At 42.6% G+C, this 10,921-nt stretch overlaps 1 non-coding gene and 1 pseudogene across 1 annotated transcript; one reads left to right on the plus strand and one right to left on the minus strand.

Moving 5' to 3' along the window:
* Positions 1-2,238: 2,238 nt before the first annotated feature.
* On the minus strand, positions 2,239-3,220 carry LOC119286023 (annotated as a pseudogene).
* A 4,715-nt stretch (positions 3,221-7,935) lies between these two features.
* On the plus strand, positions 7,936-8,008 carry TRNAF-GAA. Its single transcript has one exon. It is a non-coding gene; the product is annotated as a tRNA-Phe (tRNA).
* Positions 8,009-10,921: the final 2,913 nt, after the last annotated feature.

The raw sequence follows: 10,921 nt of genomic DNA on the forward strand, positions 1-10,921 counted from the left end.
GATAGTGTGTTAACTTTTTTTAAATAATCATGACACGGAAAAACTAACAAAAGAAATACTAAACGGAGTCCAAAATCCCAAAATAAATTTTCACGGTCCTCTAATAATATTGTGGACAAGCTGAACATTTATTTGGGCCTCTAATGCAATTTTGAAAAACGCATATTTTTCCTAATTCGAAATAAAATAGCAATAAAATCCAAATAAAATTATTTATTTGATTTTAACATTTTTCCTTCAATATTTCTTTTATTTTGGAGAAGTCATATTATCTCCTCTCATATATTTTAATATGAAATTTTTTCAAAGGGAAAAATAATTAAAACCAAAATGATCCTTGTTTTGATATTTGAAAAAAAATTCAAATATGAAAATCGTGAAATCCCCAACTCTCTCCGTGGGTCCTTGAGTTGCTTAGGATTTTCTAGGATCGCAAAACAAAATGCAATAAAATATGATATGCATGAATGACCTATTTATAACATTCCAAATTGAAAATATGGGATGTTACAAACCTACCCTCCTTAAGATGAATCTCGCCCTCGAGATACGGGTTGGCTAGAAAAGAGGTGTGGGTGGTCTTTCCGTAGATCATCTTCTCGTTCCCAGGTGGCTTCATCCTCGGTATGGTGGATCCATTGAACTTTGCAAAACTTGATAACCTTGTTGCGTGTAACTCGGCTGGCAAACTCGAGAATCTTGACGGGTTTCTCCTCATAGGCCAGATCACTATCCAATAGAATTGCTTCCAGGGGCACTGTATCTCTCAGAGGGACATCGGCCATTTCAGCATGGCATTTCTTTAACTAGGAAATGTGAAACACATCATGAACTCCTGACAGTCTTTCGGGTAACTCCAACTTGTAGGTCACCTCTCCCATACGTTCCAAAACTCGGTATGGTCCTACAAATCTCGGGGCTAACTTTCCCTTTACTCCAAAGCGTTTAACTCCTCGCAGTGGTGACACACGAAGATATGCTCTATCTCCGATTTCATAGACTACCTCCTTGCGTTTTGAGTCTGCATAACTCTTCTGCCTGGACTGAGCTACCTTCAGTCTATCTCGAATCAGCTTAACCTTCTCTTCTGATCTTTAATCAAATCCGGTCCAAACAACTGACGGTCTCCAACTTCATCCCACATCAACGGTGTCCTGCACCTCCTTCCATACAAAGCTTTGAAAGGTGCCATCTTCAAACTGGCCTGGTACCTATTGTTGTATGAGAACTCCGCGTAGGGTAAATTGTCGTCCCAACTAGATCCATAATCTAGCGCACAAGCTCTCAACATGTCCTCCAGAATCTGATTGACTCTCTCGGTCTGTCCATCTATATGCGGGTGAAAAGTTGTACTGAACTCTAGCCCGGTATCCAAAGTCTGGTGCAGCTGGTGCCAAAATTTTGAAGTAAACTGCGTTCCTCTATCTGATACGATGGTCCTTGGAACTCCATGCAGACATATGATCCTGGTCATATATATCTTGGCCAACTTTGCACTTGTATAGGTGGTCTTCACTAGGATAAAGTGAGCAGCTTTGGTCAAACGATCCACTACTACCCAAATAGAATCATATCCCAATCGGGTCCTGGGCAATCCGGTGATGAAATCCATGCCAAGCTTGTCCCACTTCCATTCGGGTATCGGCATAGGTTGCAGTAATCCTGCTGGCTTCTGATGTTCTCCTTCACTTTCTGACATACATCACATATGGCCACATACTCGGCAATATCTTTCTTCATTCCAGTCCACCAGAAATGCTCCTTCAAATCCAAATACATCTTGGTGTTTCCGGTGTGTATTGAGTAGGGTGAGTCATGAGCTTCCTGAAGTATCAACTTCCTGATCTCTGCATTATTGGGCACATAAACACGATCCTCATATCTTGTATCATCAATAGATAGAAAGAGGTCAACCCTTATTATTGATAGAAAACCTTTCAATCTATCAGAACAGATCAGGCCATCTATCAATCGATTTGAATCATCTCGCTTTTCGTTCATTTCAGCCACGCCATAATAGCCACCACAATAAGAAAGAAGCAAGCGAAACAGCTAGAAGCGCTCGCTTCGCCGCGCCCAACAATTCTTATTCACGGGAAAGCCAACCGAAAGATTCGATTCGGACTTCATAGAGCCGGTGCTGCTGCTGTCTGCGTAGGGCCGTCCCCCACTCCCGTCCCGGGGCGCTAAGGGGTTTTGTTTTAGGAACAGACGGCGGTGTTTTGCTGACACCTCGAATCGACGCTTTTGTTGCGACATGCTAAGTTTTCTCCCCTATTGCTAGTAGGTTGATGGGTCGCACGCCCGGCACACATGTTTTGGCCTTGCTTGTGTGTCCATAACTCAAAATAGGTGACCTAACGGCCGCCGCCCGACTAAACATACCAATAGTCACCAAATTCATATGGGCTACTGAGGAGTAGGCAATGATCTTCTTAAGATCGATCTGTCTTAAAGTGGTCAAGGAAGTATATATTATAGCAATCGCGCTTAGAGTATAAATGAAAGGAGTGAAACAAAGTGTCGCTTCGGGAAACATGGGTATTGAAAATCTTAAAAACCCGTAGGTTCCCAATTTTAAAAGAATTCCAGCCAAGATGACGGATCCAGCCGTAGGTGCCTCTACATGGGCTTCGGGTAACCAAATATGAACTGGTACCATAGGCACTTTGACGGCAAAAGAGGCGAAAAAAGCAATCCATAGAAGGATTTGGCGCCGCTCACTAAATTCAGTGGTTAATAAAATTTGTAAATCGATGGTTCCTGTTTGGAGAAGAATCAACAGAATAGCTAATAGCATAAAAACGGATCCCAGTAAAGTATATAGGAAAAACTGATATGCTGCCTTGATCTTTCTTTGTCTCGAACCCCATACCCCTATAATGATGGTAGAGTCAGGGGTGGCCCCAAAGCGGAATTGACCGGTGGTAGTTGGTCGAAGCTCCAGTGGGTAGCCACTCCCTTCTCAGGGAACCGTACGTGAGACTTCCGCATCATACGGCTCCGTCCCGAGCTTCCGTCGTCGGCCCTTGTCATTAGACCACTATGCTTGTCTTTTCCGCCTTGACTCTCGAATCTTTTGCTTCTCGGGTGGTGGCGAACAATGCTGCTTGCGTAGCGGGAGATGCCCGCCCGTCGTTTAGGCCTGCTTCCTGCCCGAAAGAAGGCTAGCCGGACTAGTGGTAGGGGACCCGACCGTAAAAAACCCTACCCTATTCTCGAACCCCCTGCCGAGCTCTACCCTGCCCGCATTTATTTGGAAGGGGGCCAAAGAAATGTCTCCACCTGCTGCCAATAGTCTTTCTTTGGAATTCTACTGAACGGGTCGATCCTCCCCTCCGTTTGTTTTAGCAACTTATCCTAAGGTCTCTTCGCCAAGAACTCTCCGGCAACGACAGAGGAACTAACCTGCCTGCAGTGGCGGGGCGGCTTTTTTTTAAATAAGACCTGGACGATTATCCCTACCCTCGGTAGCTTACGAGTTTACGTCCATCCCTAGTCGGGTACAGTTTCCTTTATTTTTATCCCTTGTAGCCGTTACCCGAATTCGCGCAAGTGTGTCCACACCCCCTGACTTAACGAGGAATTCATTCTCGCGAACAAACACACCCCCTACACACACCTAGGAGCACCCCTTCCTGCATATCCATACAAGACCTGAGTAGGCGGGTCGAGGTCCTACGAGGTACCCACTACTCGGAGTACCCTCCCACCAAAAAAGATGTGTGGTTCGGTGGTTCGACCAGAAATGGTATGCTTACGCACAAGACTACCCCTCTTCCCGAAAGCTTCGCGGGGACCTTTACTACTTTATGACGACGGGGGACTGCCCGTAGGGGGTTTACTGCACAAGGCCCCTGCAGAGGAAAAGCTTGATCCCAGCGAATAGAAGATGCTCAGCTCCACACAACATAGGGATTGGCACGCTTTCCGAAAGAACATAGAATAGTAGAGGATCCAGCATGCAGGACACGGCGATCATTAGAAATTCACGAATTAGAAATGCTGTAATATACTCTTTCCCAAAACTTCTCATACCAGACCAACCCACTGAAATGCAAATAGGGATCAGAAATGTGGTCAATATCACGAAGAATAATGAAAGACCGTCTATACCCATATACAAATGGATGTTTTCATAAGGAAGCCATCGAAGGCTTTCCACAAATTGAGATTAGGTTGTAGAAGGATCGAATTGTATCCGAGGAACAGGGGGATACAAAAAAGTAATAAGAGAAATGCACAGACCAATCAATCGTATCGGTCTTATTGAAGAATTTGGAATGAAAAGAGGATTAATGCTTCCTAGCACGGGACAGAGAATAGGACCACTTAGATCAAAATAGCATTCACAGAAATGTTCTAACATAGAGTAGAATTGAACATTGAAAAGATTAGTTGACAACAGTCAATCAAAAGATGGGGCGCCAAATTACTAAACAATAGGGGTCTTTCTGTGCAAGTCAGCTGAACACCGTAATTGATGAGTGAGTAGGTGGGTTAGGTGCACCCCTCGCCTAGTGGGAAGTCATGAGGCTAGCCCCCCCTGAATGAAGAAGTAGTGGGGCCCCCTGCCCGCCCATGTATGCGCCTTTATTTAGATTATAACTAAATATTATACTGAACTTTATCCGGGAATCTTTCTAAAGAATCCATCTGGCAAAACGCAATTTGCCGATTTCAATCTAAGGTGCACCTTGCCTTTTCCAGGTAGCTTTGTTACGCCTATTCAGCTAGGTGGGGCATTGGTCATAGCCGAAGTTGAAGGGAAAAAAATAAGGTAATGAGATGATGGTGCCATCAAGAAGTTTTCGACGAACGTAGTAGCGGCCAAAAATGAAACTCTTGCATGAAAGACCGGATTTGACGCAAGATGAATGGCGTTGGGGTTTTTCAAATGAAACCCGCGATTAGAAAGTCACCAACGGAGCCATACAATCTATCTAGTAGTGTGCCATGGCACGGTACTCCGTTTCGGCAGTGGAAGGAGCAACTGTCTATTGCTTTTATCTCATCCAAGATAGTGTCTCGTATCCCCATAAAATAGATAAGCCTGTAGTTGAGCACCTATCTGAAGGCCCAATCGGCATCAGTAGTTGCATGCAACTCTAAAGAAGGCGATGACGGAAAATAGGACGGCTCGGGAAAAGGTACCTCGAATATATCTAAGAATCCGATGAACTGCTGCAAAGTGAACTGACCGGGGGGCAGCCATGAAAGGCTGACTTTCTTAGGAAAAGCCATCTGGGCAAGAGATCGTCAGATAAACCAAACTGCCAACCTACTGTCTGTACTGCGTCAGATCAGATAATGGTGAGCCATCAGCCGGACGGAGTTTAACGTAAAGCTCCAAGGGAGTGTCAACAGTCTTCTCATCATTGAGTTGAGCTCGAGTGATCAAGTCATGACGTTATTTGATCTGAGATACCAAATATCCACAAGGAGAACGTGCGACCTCCAAGCCAAGAAAAGGCTTAGGGCGCGTCAGCGCCTTCATAGCAAATAATTGATGAAGGCGACACTTGATCAGCGATATGGTAACGGAGTAATCACCAGTCAGTTTGATATCATCAACATACAACAACAAAATAGCACGTCCTCGAGGATAAACTGATACGAACATGGCCGAATCATGAAGAAATTTACTGTTACTTCTATGTAACACATATTCCAAATCTTGCACATTTACTGTTACTTCTATGTATAAGTTCCTTGCTCAGGTGTGGCCTAGCTTTCATATCTTATTGGGATAGCTACATTGCCCTGGCCGGGTATTGCGAAGGAAGGAAACACCTTGTCCGAGTCAGGCGATGCTAAAGGATGGATTAAAAAACTCATGGATGCTATCTCTGTTATTGCTGCTTAATGCCCTATTTATACCGATCTAGCTTATAGCTGGGATTTCTAGAAAGATAAGCTGATGCAGCCCTCAGGGATGGAGTGCCTAAACTAACCTTCCTGAACATAAGTAGCAGAGGTAGAAGATATGTAAATCGTACCATCAAGGGGAAATGCACTATTGTTATGCTTGGGCCAGGTTAGCTGATCAAGGGAATATTCCTATCAGAAGAACAATCAGAAAATAAGGAGATAGTCAGTTGGCACTTTTCACACAAGAACCGCTTTTCGTATTAAGCACGGGAGTCGTAAGGAAAGACCTCTGCGTAGCTATCAGAATGAATTAATGAACGAAATAAACGAATTCCAATGAAACCAATGCGAATTTCTGAGCCAGCAGTGGGAAAAAGATGCCAAGTATTGAGATGCAACATTATGAATGGTGCGATCCGAAGTCTTACTATTTACTCCAAATTGACTCAAATGGTTGACTGAACTTCACAGAGGACTAAAGCCGGGAACTTAAACTAATGGTTTTGCCTTTCCACTTCCCAATTGACTCTCATAAAAGGCTAGGCTACCTCTTCACATCGCACCTGATCCCGAATCATGTGCTCTGTTCAGGGGATCAATAGTGGCTATTAAGCTTTTCCCTTTCTATATATTCTTGAGAATAAGTAAATACCATCCTTTTTCCTACCAGCATCTCTCTATCTGACAGTAAATATTGCTTTCAATCAATCAGGCACTAGGTTATTAAAGTATGGATATGCCATATAATAAGGGAAAAGGCCTCAAGTTTTTTAGCGCAAAAGAAAAGCCGATTCCAAATTTTCTATTTCCCGGCAAGTCTATGAGAGTCCTACTACGGATCCTATGATCTTTAGCTTGAATGGTCGTGTTTTTATATAATTAGGTCTTTCTTCTGAGCTCTTCTATTACGGTACGGAAAAATCAAACCTATCACTCTCAAAGAATGGGTAAAAAGAATTCAAGCTAGGGGAGCCTACACTCTCTAACTACCTATACTACGCCCCATTGATTGGAAACCCTCGGGGAAAATGATCCCATAAACAAAGGAATTATATAGTACGAAATAGCAAAAAAACAGACTAATTCGATTCTAACTAACATATGTGCATTTGGGTTGTTGGCATATGTCGACTACATACTGGATGCTTTTCCATCATTGTTCGACTTGCACAGAAACAATGGGTCCCTTCTGGTTTCTTTTTAATACTGGAAGCACAGACTAGATTAGCGGCAACTTCCCCATCCTAGAAGTTTTTATTTGGTTATGATCCAAAAAGAAAAAAAGAAAGGTTTAACAAGCCATGAGAAAATAGAGTAAAGTAACCATACGTTCTGTTTGCATAACGTGTATACGCCACGCCATACAATCGAAATAGAAACATGGGACGATTCCAGAATTTTGAATAGATCCGTGGGGATGAGAGAAGTTGTTGTTGAGAAATATGAAATTGGAAAGGAAGTCAAACTCCCTATGGAACCTGTGATCGGTTGTACCTGTACTTTAGTGATATGAAAACTCGCTATTCACTCAGTTTCTGGTCAATAATAAGATTATGTAGGAGAGATGGCCGAGTGGTTCAAGGCGTAGCATTGGAACTGCTATGTAGGCTTTTGTTTACCGAGGGTTCGAATCCCTCTCTTTCGTTTCTGTTAATTCACCAACGTTACCGACCACAATGAAACTTCTAGTAAGAGGAAAATCCGTCGACTTTCTAAATCGTGAGGGTTCAAGTCAAGTCCCTCTATCCCCAATAAAAAGCCCATTTTACTTCCTAACTATTGTACCAACCTCTATTTTTTATTAATGGTTCAAACAAGATTCACTATCTTTCTTATTCTACTCTTTCACAAACGGATCCAAACTGACTTCTTTGGATCTTATCCCATTCATACAAATGAACATATTATAGTATAGGCAAGTAATCCCTATTATTAAGTAAGTCATTCACAATCCATATCATTATCCTGATATTTACTAAGTCCAATTTGAGAATACTTTTTTCTTTTTAGTCCCTTTAATTGACATAGATACAAGTACTCTACTAGGATGATGCACAATAAATAGTCAGGATAGCTCAGTTGGTAGAGCAGAGGATTGAAAATCCTCGTGTCACCAGTTCAAATCTGGTTCCTGGCATAGAACGAACAATGAATGCCTTTTCGGGAAAGAAAAGGGCCACATATTTTTATAGGGAAAAGCTTTTTTTAAGGGGAAGAATCATCAACAAAAAATCCAGGAAAGAACAGCGAAGGAAAAACGTGAAAAACAAGTGTTTTCCTGGAACGGAATAGCGGAAATTCCATACGTTGATCACCAATGTTGCATGTCTTTCCTTAAGCTGGAGTACTTTGAGTTAGAAGGCCTACTTTATTCGTCCTTTTAAAGCCTACTTATTCGTCTAGCTATTTCCAATTCTAATAAATAACCCGATCATATCATATCTTGGAAAACCCTAAGACTACCCAAGGCTGTACCCTACAGTGTTACCTATAGTCTATACTTGTGTATACGTTGCCTTCTGGGGTGGCAAGCTAGAACCAAGTAGTCTAGGTATCAATTCCAATTTAAGTCAATGATCCTCATTTTCTCCATTTAGAGCAAAGCGAAGCCCAATTAGTGGATAGATCCAAAATTTCCTCCTTGGAGTAGTGGGCCTTGGCCAGGTCGGCCTTATGTTGAGTGCTGAGCATAGGAGGCCAGTTCAAATGTGGGGGCGCGTATTTGATCGCTAATGTTAGAAAACATTGGGGCATTGGGGAATATTGGGCCTTAAGTGAGCATTTAAAGCTGCCCAGGTGAATAAAATCCACAGCTTGATTTTCCTCAAATTTCTCCTGACCGAGAAAATGCTTCATTAACCGAATATTTGAACCCTTTGCCTGTAACAATGAGGAATTCAAACTTGGATGAATCAAGGAACACTCATCAATTTTTGAGTGATGATCAAGTGAATGAGAAGATGAAGCTTCATGAGAGTTCTTGTTCGAGAATTCCATCTGATCAATTGGAGCAATTTGAAATTTTCTTAGCGCATGAGCCGACATGGATCCCGAGGAAGTGTTCTCTAGTGGAGAGCACAGACGAGTTTTGATCTCCATAGGGGACCTAGTAGCAATGTCCAAAAGTTCTTGATCTGCATGCCAGCAGGAGGCAGAGGTAGGAGCTCTAGCATAACGGCCATTGTAAAGATGGAAATGACAAATAAAATCCGTCCAAATACAATATTTCAATCCATAGATGAAATTCCCAACCTTATTGTTAGCCATAGAGAATCTGAATGATCGATCCTTGATCTTAGCAACTTTGAATCCGGAGCATAAACCCCCAAGAAAACACTGTAAAGCAATGCCAACCAATTCCACAGAAAGAGGGAACGAGGGTGAGGAGAACGTGACCACCAAAAAGAATTCCTTGGAATCCCGAGAAGGGGGGAAATGAACTGTTGATCCAAACCTGCGTCTCACCTGGTCTGCAAGGGCAAGGCCCGGAGCAAAATCCCAATGTAGTAGGCCATCCATTGTGGGCAGAGTTAGAGATCGCCATTGTTGGTGGTGGAGAGGTGGGAGGATGGGAGTAGGTGGGAGAGGAGAGCCATCACCCTTTCAAAGCTTAAGTTGGTCTAAGGCCACTGGCCTAGTGGATATCCAAAGTTGTAGTTCGGGTTGTACTGAGACGCATCTACTACTGCCTGAAGGACTGCAACATGGAGGCGAGCAACCTCCGCTATTCTCTCATACTCGTCTGCCTCCTCTCTAGTTATAAAATATCATCCCTTTGCCTGAAAGTTAAAGAAAGTAGGAGCAGGAAGAGTAACAAGGATGACACACTGTCTATCAAAGGTTAGTCTGTACTGGAGGATCTGTTCGTTCCTCTTAAGAAACTGGTGGTGTACCATAGCCTCATAATCCAGAAAAACAGGTGGCAACTCAATATCATAACTTCTAATAGGTACATTCAAATAATTAGCTAAACGAGTTTCATAAATCCCACCAAATAAATCTCCATCTTTAGAATTAAGGTGTAACCTCCTAGCAATACTGGCTCCCAAATTATATCGTTTATCACCTAACACCGCACACTCGAGGATACTAAGATCTGGGATGCAAACATGGCAAAGCTCATGTTTACCATTAATACACCTACCGATAAAGAGAGCAAAATAATGTATGGCAGGAAAGTGAATGCTCCCTACGGTTGCTTGTGTGATATTTCTAGTTTCTCCAACAGTGATACTAGCAAGGAAATAATTATATTCAGATTTGTGAGGCTCACTAAGACTACCCCATTGCGGAATTTTACATGCATTACAAAAGTCTTCTAGGTCCATGGTATAAGATTCATCGTAAAGATCAAATAGGACAGTATGAGTATTGCGCTTGGATGAAAGCTCAAACCTCCGCACAAAGGAATTAGTGAGATAATAATACCGTAAGCATTGGTCTGATAAGAAATCCATGAGGTCGGCATTTTGTATGTACGCATAGAATTCATCCTTAAAACCTGCACAATCCATAAATTCATCCGACGGCCATTCACACGACTTCACTTGAGCTTTCCTTGGCGGTTCAAGGTCCTTCTCACGAATCACAGGCCTGGGTCCTTGCTTCCATGAAGAACCACCTTGGTACATTTTCCTAGACATTTCTCTTCCTCTGAAATTTTTACTGACTCAAAATAAAAGTGAATAAAACTCAACAAGATTGATAGCAACTACTCCTACAAGCTCAAGATTGATAGCTATATCATGCATCAAAACTACTTTGGACCATATAAATTTTGACATGCAAGCTGAAGAACAGGGTCACCAAAGCAGCAAAAATTTGCAATAAATAAAGCACTAGAACTAAAACTAATTGGACCATTGGAGGAGTCACATACCGAAGATCAATCCCCCAAAGCAGTTTTGTGAATGGGGCTTTGAGCAAGGAGATCGAAAATGGCAGCAAGATGAGCAAGAACACGAGTTTGAGCAATGGAGTGATTTTTCTGGAGGAAGGAGTGGATGGGTGCTGGAATAAGTGGAGGGGGTCTACATGGGGCCCACAAGGT

The sequence above is a fragment of the Triticum dicoccoides genome, chromosome 4A (assembly GCF_002162155.2).
Source record: "Triticum dicoccoides isolate Atlit2015 ecotype Zavitan chromosome 4A, WEW_v2.0, whole genome shotgun sequence".
NCBI lineage: Eukaryota > Viridiplantae > Streptophyta > Magnoliopsida > Poales > Poaceae > Triticum > Triticum dicoccoides.